The sequence below is a fragment of the Dasypus novemcinctus genome, chromosome 24 (genome assembly GCF_030445035.2).
Source record: "Dasypus novemcinctus isolate mDasNov1 chromosome 24, mDasNov1.1.hap2, whole genome shotgun sequence".
NCBI lineage: Eukaryota > Metazoa > Chordata > Mammalia > Cingulata > Dasypodidae > Dasypus > Dasypus novemcinctus.
Window position 1 is genome coordinate 30,531,120 of NC_080696.1, and position 13,216 is coordinate 30,544,335.

Sequence of the window (13,216 nt, forward strand, 5' to 3'; positions counted from 1 at the left end):
TACACCAGCAGCAGGAAACTAAAATTATGCTGTTATGCTATGGGGAGAGGGGGCAGGAATCATGGGCTTAAAGTAATAACATTTTATTTAAGTTACATGTTTAATGTGCCTTTGGAATTTTACTTAGAGCTTTGCACACTTGTTTCATAATCTCCTGAGATTAAATGCCTAAAAATGAATTGCCAATGCACAAAACTGACTTCCGACCTAGGAAAGTGGTGCTTTAATACATCACTGACAAGAGTGGATGAGAAGCTATTGGCTGTAGGAAAGAGAAGCTGATTGGCTGAGCTAATCAGAAAAGCAGTTAATGAACAGGCCATTGACTAGCTCACAGATGCATCAGGAACTTGGAGAACCAGGCTAAACAACTGGAGTGGGCCCCAATCCAGGCCTCAGTGGGCTGCAGAGAAGGAGTGTACTTTTCTGGGCAGTGTCTAGAGAGAGAGACAGAGCTTGATTGCCCCTGGGCCCTGCTTTGTGCTTCACCAGCTCTCAAGTCAAAGGTCAGGATGAAGGAGTCTGCTCCTCAGCCCTGCCTACTGCAGAGAAGGGGCTGTGGGCACCCACTGTGGGCTTCCCTGCAGGAGAGCAGGGGAGGGAGCTGCAGGTGACTCAGTGGTTGGGATCAGTGTCAGTCATAGCTGCACAGGTGATCGTTCTCTTCTGCATTGTGTCCTCTCAGCACCCCTGTGGCGCATCACATGTAATGGGGAATGAGTTACACTGACAGTTATTCTTCAGCAGGCCCCTGCTTCCTGGAAAATTCAGAAATGAACTCCAGGCTGAGCTCAGACGTGGCTCTTCTAGAGTGGACTCAGAGCCTCCACTCAGACTGGGTTCTGATCTGAGCTCTGCCTTGACTCTGAACCTCTCTGCACCTCAGTTTCCTTGTTATGAGGATTAATGAGCTAATACATGTAGTGTGCTGAGCACAAGGCCCGGCTCATGGTTTGCACTCAGCAGATGAAAGTTGTTGACAAGCACTGGAGAAAACATAACAGACCAGGCAGGATGAATAATTGCTGTTTCCCTTCAGGAGTGGCAGGGCAGGAGGAGGAACTGCAGGTGACCCAGTCTGAGAAGTCAGTGTCAGTCAAAGCCAGAGAGATGGTCACTCTGCGCTGTATCCTGTCCTCTCTGCACCCCGCAGGGACTGTGGAGTGGTTCAGGGGGCTCGGCCAGACTGGGTATTAATCTACGATGACAAAGGGAAACAATATGGAGTTTTCCATCCCATCTGACACCGACACCTACTACTGTGTGAGGTTCAGGAAAGGGACCCCAGAAGACCCTGAGTATAAGTCTGGTCCTGGCAGCCGGGTGTCCTGAGTGGTGAGTACATCATGGGCTCCTTCATCCCCTGGTGTGTGACAGCAACAGCAAATCAATAATAAGCTCCTCTTAGCAAAGACTCACCACCAGGTGGGGTGGTAGGTGCTTATCTTCATGTTCTCCTTTCACCCCCTTATACAGACAAGAAAGGGAAGTTGAGGCCCAAAGAGGTCATGCTGTTTGCTCAAGACTCCACGGCTGATAAAAAGGTGGACAAAGGCCTGGAAGCCTAGGTTGCCTGGCTCAAAGACCTGTTTTTTCCAATCTGGTTCCACCCTTTGATTATACAGATGAGGGAGATAAAGGCTAAGTGATTTCCCTGTCACAAGTTCCAAACTCATCTTAGAGTTGTCGCCTGCATTGTGTGTGTGTGGTGTTTGTGTGTGGGGGCAGTCTTCTTTTATTCTGCAAACATTTCCAGGGAGCCTCCCAGGTGCCAGGCTCTGCCCTTGATGCTGTGGCCTCAGGAATGAATGCAAGAAGGACAAAGCTCTTCTTTGAAGCTTCTGTTCTCTTCCCTTGCAGTGAGGAGATAGTCCAGGCCAGGATTGGGGAAGGACATGTGTTTCTTGATTTAATCTTCAGAAACATCACACTGAGGAGAAATTCCTCAGAGACAAGGGTTCCCTGTTTAAGCTTGGTTGGAGGAGGTGCCAAGAGGCTTGACTTTTGCTGAGGATCTGTGAGGAAATCCCTTGTGGGCTCTGGGACAGACTCACCCACTCAGTCACTGGAGGCTCTGAGCAGAGCTAGGCCTTCTCAGTGTCCTTCACCCAGGGAAGAGACTCCCCATGTGGAAGACTCAGGGGTCCCCAGTTGAGGCAGCAAAGAAGATGCTCATTTGGTTTTTCCTGGCAGAGGCCCAAAATCCCTTCTACCTCCTAAGCCCTGCAACGTCAGCATGTGAAGGAGCTTCAGACACCACCAGCCAAGCCCCCAGAGATGGGGGCCTGGGCCAGGAGGTGACACGGGCCTAGGGTCCAATGGCAAGGAACTGATGGAACTGGGAACTGAACACAGATCCAATTGCAGGGAGGCTCCTTGCTGACCCCGGCACTCAACACTTTTCCCATCCAAGACCCAGGTATGTAGTAGGTGCTGAATAAAAGCTCATTGAGATAAAACCTCTAGTGGGGAACCAGCAGTTCTCCTTCTTGTCTGTTTCCCAAAGGTGCAGAGGCCTCACATTGGGGTCCAGAAGTCCTTTGGTGACTGGAGAACCCCTCTAGGTTTAGGTGACTCATTCCATATTTGGCATTGCGTATCAATACAAGTAGAGCTGCTGCATTGCTTTTCTGGGTTGCATAACACCACAGTGTATGGAAATACCATCATTGTTCCTACAGTCTCTAGCTGATGGATATTTAAGCTGTTCCCATCTTCGGCTTTTAAGGGGATGCTACAGAGGATGACCTTGTACATGTGTCCTTTTACTCAAGTGGGAAATGCCCCCTGGAAGGATATTGCTGGGTCATAGAACATATGTATTTGATTTTGTGGAGAATGCCAAATTTCTCTCCTAGTCATTGTAATAAGTCTGCCCCAAACCCTGGACAAAGGCTGGGCAGGGGGCTTGTTCTCGATATTACAGATATGACAGATGAAGAGACTGAAGGGCCAGATGATACAGGCTTACCTCTTGCCTAAGCAATCACAGCTAGTCAGTAGCTCATCTGGGACTCCAACCAGCTAGCTCCTAGTCCAGTGCTCACTCCCCTATCTCATGCTCTCCTCCAAAATAATACCCTGGAGGAGGAGGGACACAGCGAGGGGCAGGGAGCTGCTATGTGCCAGACCTTGCCCAATACTTCAGTGATGCATAGCACTGACTCCTTATAGCCAGTGGTATGGCAGATAGGACATGCTGTGCCCCTTTCACAGATGAGGAAACTGAGGCTCAGAGAGGGGTAGGAAGGGAAGCATTCTCTAAGCAGTCTGACTCCACCCCCTCTGCTCTCTGCAGCATCCCACTAGGTTTGACAAAGTGTGGAGGAATGCTCCAATCCTCTCTTTTTAAATATTTGTATTTTTGCTTTATAGCATTAAGCATTTTTTATTCCCTCTCTTGTCTGTTTTGCTCATTGTTTCGCTCCATGTTTGAACTCCTTGTCTGCCTGTTGTCTGCTCATTGTTTGTTTTTCTTCAGGAAGCACCAGGAACTGAACCTGGGACCTTGCATGTGGGAAGGTGGCAGCGCCCACCTGCTTGAACCACATCCACTCCCATTAAGCATTTTTTGAAATTCTGACTGAATGATGTAGAGCTTACTTTTCACCCCCAGATCACAGAGATACAGCAAATGTCTCATGATATCTTGAATCTTCCCTAAAACACACATCCCAGCATAAAAGCATTTAGGAAGCTTTTCTCCCATTGTGTTGCTCCTTCACTGAGCAGCTCCAGAAGCAAACTCTGGAGAAGAGCTTTGGTGGAACAGAGACAGGCCTGTCAGGTCTCAGGAGACAACAAACAAGCACACTTCATGGCCCTGAAAACAAAGGAATGCTGAGATGAAAGCATCTCTAGAGGGTTCTGGGGTCTTGTGTAGGCAAGAATTCATATTCTAGACTCAGATGGCCAGGAGCTCAGCATCTTCCCTCTATTACTGTTACAGGCAACCAGGTCTGGAGCTTAGCAGGGTGACTTCTCCTGTGATTGGTTGAAGTCAGGAACCTCATGGGGACATGGGAGAGTAGAGGTCAGTGTCAGAACTTGTGAAGATGGGACACAAGAAAACTTAGGGAACCTCCTCTTCTCTCCCAACCTTTGTGTCTAAACAGGTGCCAAATCTCAACAAACCCTCACTGTTCAATCTCAGAACCCTCTCAGCCTCAACACACCAAAATGTCACTGAGGAAATCTGTTCCCTCCTCTCAAAATGCTTCCAGTTCTCCCTAAATAGCTAATCTGCAGGAAAAAGCCTGTGACCTGCTTTGTGTTTTGAAAACCAACTCACCAAAATGTTTCCTAAAGGGATTCCTTTTCAAAGAGGGAGAGAATCATCATCTGGTTGTTTCTGATGCTTTTCATATGACTTTTTCTTGGCAGCTGCAAGAGCAGGATTTGAGACTCTTGGTGGGTTTTCTATGCTTTTGTTTGGCCTTCTTACTGCCTAAAGAATAAATAAGCAGTTTAAGAACAAAAGCAGCCAAGCCAGGTGCTATGATAACAGATAGTATTAACATCTTAATAGTAGTTGTTATTTATTATGCACCCACTGTATTCCAGGCTCTGTGTTTTACATACATCATCTCTAATCTTACCAGATTGCTGTTGTTTACTCATTTTTTATCAAGAAAGTAGACACTGAGGATCAGAATGAGAAAGAAGAGAGACACAAGAATTAATCATCCCTTGGGGTGGCTCTCCCATTTGGCAACCAAGTGCCTTGGGCCAGCCATGTTCTTCTTTGAGACTCACCTTATCAATGGAGACCACATTCTGACCCCCTCACAGGACTGGTGGGAAGATCAAAATCCTGGGCTCCTGGGAAGACCAGCCCTGCAGATGAGGCAGCTCCAAGGCTTTCACTAAATGGTAACAGGTACATACAGCCTTTTTGGACATCTAGACTGCTGGTGATTTTAGAACTTAACTTAGTCAACTGATGCCTTCCTAACCAGGCACTCAAAGTTTCTGATAGGTGTTAGGAAGCAAGGAAAATATTTACAATATACAATTGCAAATGTTTGTAATGTTTGCTGGTTGTTGCCTGTCATAGAAGTTGTTGGGTAATTAGTCATTTGGAGATACCCAAGGAGCTCCTTTCAGAGTCGTCTCCAGGGAAAAACTGTGCTCACTCTTCTGGTTCTGGATGTGCATGTATACCCATGAAATGGGAAAGGCTTGTACCTGATTAGACTGCCTGAAGAGATGAACCATCTTTGACTTTCTCAGCTCTCAGTGATTTCTATTTTCAACACATACTGACCCAAAAGAAGATCCCAGATACACAAAATTTTCCTTTGCCCCTACCTTTAAAATTCAGAGCTTAGCACAGATTAGGCCCTACTGGGATATTTGTGGAAAGAATGAAAAAAGAAGTATATGTGTGCATACCTGAAGGGAGAGCTCTGGCTATAAAAAGAGCGTGGACTAAAGGTAGATAGGTGTTTTTATTTTTGTTTAGCTTCTTCTGTGTTTATTCCAAAACCAAAGTGCCTGATTGCCTCGTTTGTGCTCTCTGCAACCCTGCTCAAGAATAATCCCACTCCCCAAAAAACCCATTTACAGAGGAGCTAACTGGGACATGCCCCAGCCACATGGCCCCTAGGTCCAGGCAGGGCTGGGCTAGGCAGCTGGCTCCAGCCTTCCCGCAGACCCCTGTGCCCCTTCCTCCCCTGCATCCACTCCTATGAACACTCGCTCTGAAATGTTCAGGTTCCAGGTGAGGCCAGCTGGAAGGAGTCAACACAGAGGGAGACTCAGTCATCCTGTTCCTGTGCAGACACTAGTGGGCAGATCTCCTGGGGCCAAGAAACCAGGGGGCTTTGAACTCAGGCCTGGAATTCCATTTTGGCACTGCCACTTTGCTCTCTCGGTACGTTTGCTTCCTTTTTTGTACAGAACGACAACCCTTCCCAAATTATAGAAGGTTGTAAAACTCACAAAGATAAAACATTTTTATCAGTATCTTGTGCTTCATTACTCTTTGTCACAATCCTGCTTACTGTTTCAAATGCTCCTTCTTGCAGCAAAACCCTCTTCCCCCACGGTCTCGAGCTCTTCAGTGATGGCCGCATCTGGGCAGACCATGACATTTACCTGCAAGTCCCACGGCTTCTTCCCCAGGAATGTCACATGACATGGTTCAAAAATGGGAATGTGTTCCCAACCCTCCAGACCACTGTGGTCCCACCAGATGACAGTGTCTCCTACAGCATCTCCAGCCGAACCCAGGTGCAGCTGAGCCCAGGGGATGTCCACTCCCAGGTCATCTGCAAGGTGACCCATGACACCTTGCAGAGTCCTCTCCAAGGGATGGTCAACTTGACTGAGTCCATCCTAGGTAGAGACCTGCTCACCAGCTGCGGCCACACCCCAACAAGCCTACTCCCTTGGGTTAAGCCCCAGGTCTTAACTTGCCTGGAAAATAATTCCAGTCATCCCTTCCAGGCTCCTGCACCTACGAGGGGCCAGGCACTTAGCCCTGCACTTTACTTACCTTTATTTTAGTGGGTGCTCCAAGTTGACCACCTGCTATATGCCAAGAGCTGTGCTAGGGGGTTTCACTTATTTCATTGTCAGTGCTATTTATCTTACCAACAGCACTGCAATTATTAAGCTCCTACACTGTGCAGTCTCCTGTGTAATTGGTAATTTCAATATTTTGCTAGACTTATTAGTTCTGAATACATGTTATTGATTTCCCTTGTTATTACCCTGATAGAAGCTACCAGTCTTTGCGCACCTATTGTATGACAGGCACAGTGCTCAGCAATTCCACTCATACCGTTTGAGTGCCTGCTGCATGACTAGCTCTGTCCTTGGGGATTCCCTTGCTATGCTGGCAGGAGCTCACCATCATCGATTCCACCCAACCTTCCCCCTCATACTGAGGTTAGAGCCTCTGCCCTGGGCTGTTTCAGTTCTGCCCACCTTGAAGATGACACAATATCTATGCCAGAGATCCAAGTGAAGGTCACCTGCCAGGTGGAGGGATTCTACCCCAAGAAAGTACAGCTGACCTGGTTGGAGAATAGAAATGTGTCCCAAAAATAAACAGCCTTGAACCCCATAGAAAACAAGGATGGGGCCCATAACCTGTTGAGCTGGTTCCTAGAGAAGTCATCGGTCCACAGGGAGGACGTGGTGCTCACCTGCCAGCTGGAGCATGATGGACAGCCAGCAGTTAGCACACACTTGACCCTGGAGGGCTCAGCCCACCAGAAAGACCAAGACCCAGGAATACCACCTGGTGAGACCTCCACTCCACCCCACCTGGCTCTTTTGAAATTGCTTTTTTTTCAAAGATTTATTTTTTATTTTTAAAGATTTATTTTTTATTTTATTTCTCTCCCCTTCCCCCCCCCCCCCCCTTAGCTCCCCATTGTCTGCTCTGTGTCCATTTACTGAGTATTCTTCTTTGTCCACTTCTGTTGTCAGTGGCATGGGAATCTGTGTTTCTTTTTGTTGCATCATCTTGCTGTGTCAGCTCTCCGTGTGTGCGGCGTCATTCCTGGACAGGCTGAATTTACTTTCATGCTGGGCAGCTCTGCTTACGGGGCGCACTCCTTGTGCATGGGGCTCCCCTATGCGGGACACCCTCGCATGGCACGGCACTCCTTGCTTGCATCAGCACTGCATGTGGGCCAGCTCCACACGGGTCAAGGAAGCCTGGGGTTTGAACTGCGGACCTCCCATGTGGTAGAATATTCTAGATGTGCATAAATATAAGGTATAAAATTTTAAAGTGAGCTCTGTTTCCCCAAATCTCACACCCCAATAGTCTCCCATTACGTGTAAGAATTTGGTATATATCTTTAAAATCATTTTACATAAATACATGCTAAAGAATGGAAGAGGGATAGGAAAGAGGGAGGGAATGAGGGGGTGAGGAGAGGAGGGTATTAAGGGGGATCACCCTGGTCATAGCTCCTTGCTTCCTGTTTTCTTTACCCAACAATTGCTACATTCACATCCCTCTTCCTCTTTCTCTCCCAACTTGACTGCTCTCCTTGGCTACACTAGGTTGCCTGTCACAGGGTCCATCCAACCATCCACTGCGGTGGGAGAAAGAACAGAATTTAGGATGTCATGGGCTTGTCTCTAGTGTGATCAATGCTGCAATGAAAGCCTTTGGACATACGTAAAATTGCAAAGAGTAACAGCCATGGGACATGCGAATAATCTGGTGCTAGCATTTTTAGTTGAGGCGACCGTGCCTCTCTCAGGTTGTCCTCCTATGTCTCTTGTTCATGTGACTCTTTCTGTAGGATGAATTCCCAAAGGGGCATTTCTGGATCAAAGGGAAGCCTATTGAAGTCTCATTGCCCACTACAAGGGTTGTACTGATTTACTTTCCTGGGAGAGTCTAAAGTTGTTGGGGTGTCATTTGTTCAGCCCCTTACAGCCTATCATCAATGTACTTCTCTTCTTTCTTCCACATGACAGCACCTAATTGGTTTTAAAATGTCACTGTGGAATGTTCCATTACTTCACCAGCAAGGCTGATGGCTGGCACATACCAGAACCTGTGAAAAAATCTGAGTTGAGCCATTTATTTCCTTAATGCATCCTTCAAGGGAAACAGGGAAGCTCTAAAGAAGGCTTGGTGGTTTTTATCAATGCCAGGTTTTCACGGGATAAGCATGCACAGGGAGACAAGGTATCTGGATCTCCACTTGGCTCTATCACAGATTTTCTGTGTGATTTTGGACAAGTCTGTGCCTCTCTCTGGGCCTCTATTTGCTCACAAGAGTGTTGAAGGAGATGAGATTTTTACTTCTCCAGCTGAGTCTTTGCTGGTAGGACCAGGACTACTTAGCACTGCAGCTTCAGAAATTGGCATACTGCCTGGTATGTAGTAGGCACTCAGTAAATACTTCTAAAGTGATGACAGAATTAATCAGTTAGTTGGTCAATTAGTTAGGTTAGTTAGTTGAGTAGTGTGGCAGCTTGATATTATTTATGAATTCCAAAAAGAGATATTGATTATGTTTGTAAACTGGTCTGTTCCTCTGGGTGCAACATCCCTTTGATTGTATTCAATTCAGAAGTTTCACTTTTACTTTATTAAACCAAGATTAGGGCTTTGAGCTCAGCATGTAAATATATTTCCTTCCCCCCAGTGTGGGACATGACTCCAGGGGATGAACCTCCCTGTTGCCGAGGGATTACTACTAATCACTAACTGGTGATGCAACTAGAAAGAGACCTTGAATAAAAGAGGGAATGGTAAAGACAAATGAGTTTATGGGCTAAGAGTCTTCAAAAAGAGTTGGGAGGTCATCAGAGGGGTCATGCTTATGCACACCTCAGCAAGATCCCAGAGACAGCCAAAGTAGATACAACCAAGGTACTGGTGCTCCTGAGGGCTATGGAGACACACAGGTTCGATGGTCATGGCAGATGGCTCTGGAGTTCAGTGCCTTGTCAGTGGGCCTTACTTTGGAATTCATGCTCCTGAGTGTGAAGGCGTTAGACTCAGATGTGACCTTTCTGCACATGTCTCTTCTGTCACTTTTACTGAAACTGTGCTTGGCGCTTGGGTTGGTGTATACTCAGGAGACTTGAAAATCTGGACTGGCCATGTGCCAACTTGGCCCTGAGCCTCAGCAGAATTGCAGCTCCTACTCTCCAGTTTGTTGGACTTGCAAAGATCAGCTAGCAAGGAGGTAAAGATAGTCAACCACCACACCAGGGAACTGAGAGGGCCTACAACTACAAGCAGGAGAATTGCATCCATCAACCATGTGGGATCTAAGCCCCCTCTCAATATAGAGGTGGAGCAGACATCACCATCCCAGGGTCCACAGGATGGAGGAACAAAATATGGACTAGAGTGAACTTACTGGTATTCTACTATAGAAGTATTATGACTAGTAATGGAAGAAATTGTAGCACTGATGTGGACAAAGTGGCCACCATAGTTGCTGAGAGCAGGGAGAGAGAAGAAGGGATGTGATGTGGGGGCATTTTTGGGACTTAGAGTTGTCCTAAATTATATTGCAGGGACGGATGCTGGACATTATATATCCTGTCATAACCCACTGAATGTAAACTACAATGTAAACTATTATCCATGTGGTGCAGCAGTGGTCCAAAATATATTCACCAAATGCAATGAATGTGCCACAATGATGAAAGAGGTGTGGAAGGAGAGGGGGTGGGGGGTGGGATATATAGGAAAGTCATATTTTTTAATGTTACATTTTTTGTGATCTATGTATCTTCAACAAAATATAAATAAATAAATAGCAGAAAGAAAAAAAAGATTAGGGCTTTGAATCATCCATGTCATGAGGACATGTAGGGTTTTATCAGCCCCCTTGGTGGGCTGATAAAACAGACTCTCACACAGAAGTAGATACACAGAGAAGATACACAGAGGATCCTGCAGCCCTGGGAAGAAAGATGAGCCTGATAATTAATAGCTGACTTTGTGAAGATACCAGAGCAGCTGAGCCTGGAAAGAAATGAGCCCCAGAGGAAGAGAGACAAGCTTTATGCCATCCTACAGCTGAAACTGGAAGAAACTGGGACCATGGAGCCTTAAGAGGAAAGAGAAACACTTAACCCTCACAGATATCACCTACCACCTTGCTTCAACAGTTCGTGGCAACAGATTTGGGAAGAGGAAGTACCTCTTATGGTACCTTGAGTTAGACTATTTAGGGTCTTGTAACTGAAAGTTTTTACCCTAAATAAATATTCTTTTTTTTTTTAACATTACCTTCTAAAAGATTATATATTTTTATTTATTTATTTATTTTTAATGTTAGATTAAAAAAATATGAGGTCCCCATATACCCCCCATCGCCCTCACCCCACTCCTTCCCCAATAACAAAAACCTCCTCCATCATAATGAGGCATTCATTGCATTTGGTGAATACAACTCTGAGCACCGCTGCACCTCATGGTCAATGGTCCACACCATAGCCCACACTCTCCCACAGTCCACCCACTGGGCCATGGGAAGACATACAATGTCCAGTAACTGTCCCTGAAGCACCACACAGGACAACTCCAATGCCCGAAAATGCCCCCACCTCACATCTCTTCCTCCCACTCCCTACCTCCAGCAGCCACCATGGCCACTTTCTCCACACCAATGCCACATTGTCTTCGATTACTAATCACAATAGTTCATGAATAGAATCTCAGTAAGTCCACTCTAATCCATACTCTATTCCTTCATCCTGTGGACCTTAGAATGGTTGTATCCACTCCACATCTATATCAAGAGGGGGGCTTAGAGTCCACATGGATGCTGGATGCAATTCTCCTGCTTTCAGTTGTAGGCACTCTTGGCTCCCTGGTGTGGTGGTTGCCCTTCTTCACCTCCATGTTAGCTGAGTGGGGTAAGTCCAATAAACCAGAGTGTAGGATTTGCAAGTCTGTTGAGGCTCAGGGCCTGGCTATCACATGGTCAGTTCAGAGATTCAGGTCCCCTGGGTATACATTAAACCCCAGCACCAACTACAGTTCTGGGAAAATTAACAGGAGAGACTTGTGGGCAAAGATCACACCTGAGTCCAGCTCCAACACACAGAAACACAATTCCAAAGTGGGGCCAACTGACATGGCACTGAAGTCCATCTGCCATGACCATAGAAGCTGTGGGTCTCTGTAGCCCTCAGAAGAACCAATACCTGGAGTTGTATCTTCTTTAGCTGTCTTTGGGACTCTACTCAGGTGTGCATAAGGGCAACCCCTCTGATAACCTCCCGTCTCTTTGGAGACTCATAGTCATATAAACTCATTTGTCCTTTCCATTTCCCCCTTTCATTCAGATCAAAAAGCATTTTTAACTCCTGGTATTATATGTAGACTGAGATATTCTGCTGGTCTGATTTGACCCTTTTATTCAAGGTCATTTTCATCATCAGCTGTTACTTGGTAGTAATCCCTTGGCACCAGGGAGGCTCATCCCCAGGAGTTATGTCCCACGCTGGGGGGAAGGCAACACCTTTACATGCTGAGTTTGGCTTTGAGACTGGCCACATTTGAGCAACAGGGAGGCTCTCAGGAGGTAACTCTTAGGCACCCTGCTGCTCTAGGCCTTGTTCTTATTTCAGGTGCACAGGCTTACAAGCATAGTCATTAGTATTAAGGGCTCATTGTTGGACCTTCCTTCTTTTTTTGGTCTTTGCCGTTGGACTTGGGGGATTGTTGCTGTTCCTTTAGGGACTGAGATAGAGTTCCCCTGGCTAGAAACTCAGCACTCCCTCACTTGTTGTTTTTAATTGTAACCACTATGAAAATATTCAAACATTTTTATGTACCCTGGATATATACCCCAGAACACTCCCTGCCAACAGTGTGTCCCCTGTCAATAACATCCCACATCAGTATTCCTCCCCTGCCATTGTTGAACCTCTCTGTGATCCAAAACTTCCTGAAAAATGATGCCCAATATATTTCCAGGTTCCATTAACAGTAAAATGGAATATAGTGATGAGTTTAAAGTTAGATATAGAATACATATTAATTTAGAAAAATTAAGGTAAAAATAAATTGGGGTATCAAAAATTTAAAAATGCAAAAGGTTTGTTTTGATGTTTTGCCTTCCATCACTGCAATAAGTGTTGCCCTGTTTGCAAATTGACATGCAACTTCTTCCATCTTTTCCTCAGTGTCTATGTCCTTTCTTTTTCTTTCTTTTCCCTAATTATTAAGCTTATCTTCACAAAAGTTTTAGATCACAGTAATTCATATATACAATATACAGTACTCCCACATATACAACATAAAATCCTTTTCCCTTCCACAGCAATAATCTTTTTACATATTCATACTATACTTACTGAAACTGATGTACAGATATTGAGACAATAGCTTTCAAACAAGGTAACATTTGGATTGACATTGTGGTTTATATTTTAGACTATACAATTTTCTAAATTTTTATTTATCTTATGTTTTACATTATGATTTACATTTTAGCCTATCAGCCCCTTTTTATTTTTTGTGTAATTTAACATGTCTTATATCCATCCTTTCGTAATCTTGTGGAACACTTCTATTGCCCACACAGTTGTATTGTTTCCATCTTTTCAATACCTCTATTCCCCTCTCCTTAGGGCCCACAGTGACAGTCAATCTTCATTGTTTGAAGGGCCATGTTCAGAGATACTTGCAACAGTGTTGAGGGCTTGACATGCTCAACCGCCCTAATGCATTGGGAGCCACCATTTCTCTCGAGAGATACAATTCCCT

General features: G+C 45.6%; 2 pseudogenes; both read left to right on the forward strand.

Moving 5' to 3' along the window:
* Positions 1 to 1,014: 1,014 nt before the first annotated feature.
* LOC101447880 (signal-regulatory protein beta-1-like) overlaps positions 1,015 to 13,216 on the forward strand; it is a 118,299-nt pseudogene continuing 106,097 nt past the window's right edge.
* On the forward strand, positions 6,068 to 13,148 carry LOC139437553 (tyrosine-protein phosphatase non-receptor type substrate 1-like; annotated as a pseudogene).